The sequence below is a fragment of the Mobula hypostoma genome, chromosome 7 (assembly GCF_963921235.1).
Source record: "Mobula hypostoma chromosome 7, sMobHyp1.1, whole genome shotgun sequence".
NCBI lineage: Eukaryota > Metazoa > Chordata > Chondrichthyes > Myliobatiformes > Myliobatidae > Mobula > Mobula hypostoma.
In genome coordinates, this window is record NC_086103.1 from 136,520,915 (window position 1) to 136,527,974 (window position 7,060).

Genomic DNA, 7,060 nt, shown 5'->3' on the forward strand with positions numbered 1-7,060 from the left:
GAAAGGAACTGAATTCATCAACATCTTATTCTAGCAATCCAAAACTTCAAGCTGATATTAGTAAATGCTATGCCTTCCGCAAAATTTTCTTCAAACTTTGATGTGTTTTGAAGCCCTGTTGGATACAGTACAATCCAACCATGTTTATTTATTCTTTGCAGTGCATTCTGAAAGTAATTGTGAAATTTATCTTGCATTCCTCCAGATTTGAATCACAAAAACTTACATCAATGATCGGTGTGAAAAAATCTGTTGTGCTTCATCAGACATTACAGTTCTTTGACCATAACCCTTAGCTTTTATCATACTAAATTACCTATCCTTGAATTATCATTAGATTTGGTCATTATTTTAGGTAGATCATTACAGATCCCACCAACTTGAGAAATCATTCTCTTTCTTTCCTCTCTTGGGCTTTTGCCAGAAAACCTGTGGCCCCAGGTAGTTGGCCCACTCCTTGAAACTTTGCATCACCTTGTTATCCAATCACAAACAAGAGAAAATTTGCAGATGCTGGAAATCCAAGTAACGCACACAAAATGCTAGAGGAACTCAGCAGGCCAGGCAGCATCTCTGCCAGAAGAAGCTAGATCTCCCAGTGGCCACCCATTTTAATTCCGCTTCCCATTCCCATTCCAACATGTTAGGCCATGGTCATGTTCCAGCTATAGTCAGACACCACTTGGAGTACTGTGTTCAGTTCTGGTCACCTCACTACAGGAAGGATGTGGATACTATAGAGAGAGTGCAGAGGAGATTTACAGTTACCTGGATTGGAGAGCATGCCTTATGAAAATAGGTTGAGTGGACTTGACCTTTTCTACTTGGATCGACAGAGGATGAGGGGTGACCTGATAGAGGTGTATAAGGTGATGAGAGGTATTGATTGTGTGGATAGCCAGAGGCTTTTCCCCAGGGCTGAAATGGCTAACGTGAGGGGGCATAGTTTTAAGGTGCTTGGAAGTAGGTACAGAGAGGATGTCGGGTAAGTTTTTCACACAGGGAGTGGTGAATGCATGGAATGCACTGCCAGCGATGGTGGTGGAGGTGGATACAATAGGGTCTTTTAAGAGACTCTTGGGTAGGTACATGGAGCTAGAAAAATAGAGGGCTATGCGGTAGGGAAATTCTAGGCAGTTTCTAGTGTAGGTTACATGGTCAGCACAACATTGTGGTCCGAAGGGCCTGTAATGTGCTGTAGATTTCTATGTTCTATGGCCTCCTCTACTATCGTGAAGAGGCCACTCTCAGGCTGAAGGAACAACAACTTATATTCTGTCTGAGTAGCCTCCAACCTGATGCATGAACATTGATTTCTTGAACTTCCGGTAATGCCCCCCCCCTCCTTCACCAATCCCCATTCCCTTTTCCCTCTCTCACCTTATCTCCTTACCTGTCCATCACCTCCCTCTGGTGCTCCTCCCCCTCTTCGTTCTTCCATGGCCTTCTGTCATCTCCCGTCAGATTCCTCCTTCTCCAGCCCTGTATCTCTTTTTTCCTACCTCCCCTCCACCCCTCCCACCTTCTTACTCTGACTCCTCATCTTATTTTCTCCAGACCTGACGAAGGGTCTTGGCTCGAAACGTTGAGCTGTACACTTTTCCACAGATGCTGCCTGGCCTGCTGAGCACTTTGTGTGTATCACCTTGTTGTAATTGCTTCCTAATATTAGAATGGTACAGCACATTACAGGCCCTTCAGCCCGTGATGTTAGATACGCCATAATCAGAGTTATTTTACTGATATTCCTACAGCATTATTTTAATTTCACAGTGACGCAGTAAAAAGCAATGGTATAATACATGGGCCAGAATCTGCTTGGGAGACTATGAGCAATGCTAGTGTTTGTACAGAGAATAGCTCCAGCTGAGCATCTTACATAATCTAACAAGTCTTCCAGAAACATTTTGTAATTTATAACCTGGCTCAGCAAAGGAGGTTGGGGTACTGGATCCCACAGTATGATAAGCATCAGCATTGCTACTGAGAAGAGATAGAAATGTGGCTCCTGGTAGAACTGTTGGCAAGTTTTCAGACAATGAGTTGAGTTGGTACACATCAAAATACAAAATTAAAGTGCTTTTAAACTTTGCTGTTTGATAAATGAGTTCTGGGCATGTTTAGAAGTGCAGATATGTAATGCTCTGTCCTTGCCAGGAAAGTGAGATTCACTGCCAAGCAGTATAAACAAGGTGCTTCCAGTTGTGTGTCAATACTGTGATTAGTCAACGCAATATGTGTACATAGATCACATTGCTGAGTTAACACTGCTGTTAGCTGACTAACCTTTAGGATCAATGATAGAAAGTAAACTAAGTTCTACATTGCTATTTGAAGCAATGTCTAAGTATCATAAACAAGTGAATTACTGCTGACAGAATATAAATGTGCTCTTGGTAATCCCTGTTGACGAGTTTCCCAAAAGGGATTGGTGCTGAACTTGCAAAGACCAGAATACAATAATTTCACCCACCTAAGAAGGAAGCTGTGGGAATTAGAGATGAGATTGACGAGATCACAATTTATCATTGAAGCATCTGGCATCTTCAATTCAATGAGAAATTGTGACCATATAGCAACTGTACAAGTACTGTTGAATGTCACTGGTACCATGAAATACATTTAGTAATATAGAACATAGAACTTAGAAAACCTACAGCCCAATACAGGCCCTTTGGCCCAGAAAGCTGTACCGAACATGTCCTTACGTTAGAAATCACCTAGGGTTACCCATAGCCCTTTATTATTCTCAGCTCCATGTACCTGTCCAGGAGTTTCTTAAAAGACCCCATCATATCCACCTCCACCACCATCGTTGGCAGCCCATTCCATGCACTCACCACTCTCTGCGTAAAAAACTTACCCCTGACATCTCATCTGTACCTACTTCCAAGCACCTTAAAACTGTGCCCTCTTGTGTTAGCCAATTCAGCCCTGAGGAAAAGCCTCTGATTATCCACATGATCAATGCCTCTCATCATCTTATACACCTCTCATCCTCCGTCGCTCCAAGGAGAAAAGGCTGAGTTCACTCAAAGTATTCTCATAAGGCATGCTCCCCAATCCAGGCAACATCCTTGTAAATCTCCTCTGCACCCTTTCTATGGTTTCCATATCCTTCCTATATTGAGGCGACTAGAACTGAGCACAGTACTCCCAAGTGAGGTCTGACCAGGGTCCTATATAGCTGCAACATTACCTCTCGGCTCCTAAACTCAATCCCATGATTGATGAAGGCCAATGCACCATATGCTTTCTTAACTACAGAGTCAACCTGCACAGCAGCTTTGAGTGTCCTATGGACTCGGACCCCTAGATCCCTCTGATCCTCTACACTGGCAAGAGTCTTATCATTAATACTATATTCTGCCATCATACTTGACCTACCAAAATGAACCATCTCACATTTATCTGGGTTGAACTCCATCTGCCACTTCTCAGCCCAGTTTTGCATCCTATCAATGTCCCGCTGTAACCTCTGACAGCCCTCCACACTATCCACAATACCCCCAACCTTTGTGTCATCAGCAAACTTACTAACCCATCCCTCCACTTCCTCATCCAGGTCATTTATAAAAATCACGAAGATTAGGGGTCCCAGAACAGGGATATAATGAAATATATATTATATATTAATATTATATTTCAAAGCACTTGAAGCTTCAACATATTAAAAATTAATTAAGTTTTTCTTGCATAAAAGGTGCATATGCAAAACCTTTCTTATGGGGCAAACTTTCTAAGCTGCCGACTCCAAACTGTGCCTGAATTCTGAATACGTGGATGGGTCAATTTGAGTGTATGATGCAGACTTCTTTTTATATATACAAACACTTGGCCAGATTTAGCAGCATTGGAGTGTAGCATGAAACAATAGTTAGATTTGTTTGCCCATATTTAGGATTGAACAGTTTTGGCTCACTATTTACTGGAGCTGCAAGACAATAATGGGACAGCAAGAGAAAGAGAGCAGCTGGAATCTGAGTGAGCAGGGAATGCAAAACTACCTCAATAACCAATCAAAAAGATGCATAAAGACTTAAAGGATCTAGCTTACTGCAGCAAGTGTAAAATGTGCCTGTGTGCAAATATATTGACTCTAAAATATTTATCACTTTACATTTGAGAAAGGGGAAAAACTCAGTTGTTTCTCAGCAGTACTGGAGCAGTGGACAGCTAGCTTTATTTTGACATCTTCTTAATTTAAGTTTCCATATCATTTTAGAAAAAATTAACAGCAACACTAGTCTCAATGTTGTTATGATGGAAAAATATGACTCCATATTAATATGGATGTTGCCATAAACGTATGTTGCATGGTAGTCTAAGGGTGAAATTGCTTGTACGTTATTTCAGCTCCAGTTACTTTTAAGTTTAAGTTTGTGTCAAATTTGAATTGAACTATGGTGAGGTGTTGCTGACTAAAATTTTGGTGAGTAGTTACACTTCATCTTATAGATTGTATGTGTTGCAGCAACTGTGCAGCGGAAGCAGATGCAAAGCTATACGTGAGTACTGCTTTGTTCTGAATTTAGTTGAGCTTCTTCAGTTTTGGAGATGCTCTGTTCTTAGCAAAATAAAGGTATCCTATTACATGCCTCATGCATTTCCAGTGATTAAATTTTTTATTGTACCTGTGCATACATGTACTTATGTATAGTACAATAAGTCTAACCTTGACTTTGAAAAATCTCAGCATACTAACATTTTGACTTGCGATTTCATTTTCATTCATTAAGCCCTTCGTCCCTACTGGGATATAGGCCATTAGCAGCAGCTCGCAGTGTCCTCTGTCCTGGGCCAGTCCTTTGAACTACCCCCTGGTGTATCCCATAGATGATCCCTCATCTCCCAGGGATGATAGACCACTGGCGATTCTGTTGGCATTTCTTTAGCACTGGATATTTATGGGATGGGGGTGCTTGCCCCATGCCCAACCCTTCTCCTTTTGCAGCCGGGTTTGAGACAATCCATCGTAGAGTTCTGCTCTTTCAGTCTCAGTATATTTATGTGGATGGTCCAGTGGTATTCCTGGTACTGTAAATGATGACTCCCAGCATATTGATAACGGAAAACTCACCAAAACAAGATGGCTGGGGTATCTTTTATTGGAGATGGCCATTCATGGCACTAGTTTGCTCCTGGTGTTGGTCAATACTATTAACTCATGCTGAGAGCTCTACAAGTTGTGCAGAGACAGATTGGTTTATTATGTGAAGAGTTGTGAATGGAGCTAAATATGGTGCAGTCACTGACAAACATCTCCATTTCTGAGCATAATGTGAAGTGGCTGAGAGTGGTTGAGCCCAGTACACTGCTCTGAGGATTTCAGGAGTACAATCATTCAGCAGCAAAGCAGGGATATTATCAAGGCAGCTAGCTGCATCTTGATATCACAAAGAGTAAATCATTAAGAACCTTCTGCGATAGCAGGAATTTCAGGAGGAGGTCGGGATGATTCATTTCTGGTTGAAGACAGAAAAGCTTCATATTTCTTATTGTTTCTCCCCTGCTACATTCTCCAAATCCTGAGGGTGGGAATATTTTCCCTTTGGTTACTTAGTTATCCACCATCAATCTTCACTGATAAAGGCAGTGTCTCCAATGATTTGCTACCTGTCCCATTTTGTAGTTAAAGAGGAAGTCAGCAATACTAGACTTATGATTGGTGCTGGCATTAAAGAGCTTTGGAGTCTCATTGTGCGAGTGAGATGATTGAACTTCCATATAGGTACAGTCAATTAACCTTGCTGTTCCAGCAATCTTAACATAATTGAGAAAAATAATTAATTTTGTAACACAAATGGGCTTTGTAATTTCTCATTACTGATTAGTTCATTGTCTGTGTTTAAACAAATATATTTCAAAATGTTATTTCTACATTCAAAACGAATCATGTGTAACTGTATTATATGAAAAGATCTGGAAGGTTAGTTTCTGCTTTGAAATTCATCCTTGGTTTATAATATTACTCTAATATCAACAGGTTGTACTTTGCCTTAAAAATTAATTCAATTGACTTCACTGGAACACATTTCAAATGCAATGTGCTGATGTAGTTATATGGCATGTTTAGTGCAACGCACGAGGAATGAATTTCTGAGAATCCCACCTCAATCAATCTGCTGCTGGTTCACTTCAGATCTTCAGAATCAGAATCAGGTTTACTATCACTGGCATATGCGGCAAAATTTGTTGTTATGCGACAACAGTACAATGCAATGCATGATAATAAAAACTGTGAATTATAGTAAGAAGTATGGCATATAAATAAAATTAAATTAAATGAGTAGCGCAAAAAGAAATAAAAGTAGTGGGGTGGTGTTCATGGGTTCACTGTCCATTCAGAAATCAGATGGCAGAGGGGAGGAAGCTATTCCTGAATTGCCGAGTGTGTGCCTTCAGGCTTCTATACCTCCTCGCTGATGGTAGCAAAGAGAAGGGGGCATGTCCTGGGTGATGGGTTTCCTTGACGGTGGATGCTGAATTTTTGAGATATTGCTCCCTGAAGATGTCCTGGATGCTGGGGAGGATAGTGCCCATGATGGAGCCAACTCTCTGCAGATAATTTCAATCCTGTGCAGTGACCCTCCCCCCACCCCCCATACCAGACAGTGATGCAACCAGTTAGGGTGCTCTCCACTGCATTATCAGTAGAAACTTGCAAATGTCGTTGATGACATGCTAAATCTGCTCAAACTCTGAACGAAATATTGCCGCTATCATGTCTTCCTTGTAATAGCATTGGTTTGTAATCGGGATGAAACGAGTTTCTGAAATCATTGCTTCTCTTAGGTGCAATATATTTTGACCTCAAATTCAAGAGTTTTAGGTCAAAATATATGTACGTTGTCAGTTTGCTAAATCAGCAGGTAAGAAAGAAATCGAAGCTATAAGACAAGGTGTGAAGCACTAGAACCAATGAAGAGATTTGTGATAGCTTTCATGAAACTTTTTGCAGCTTCAAGTAAGAGAACTAATCCCTCTTCTGGCACTTACCCCATAAATGAAAAAGTGCTACACCTGCCCCCATACCTCCTCCCTCACTGCTGTCCCGGAC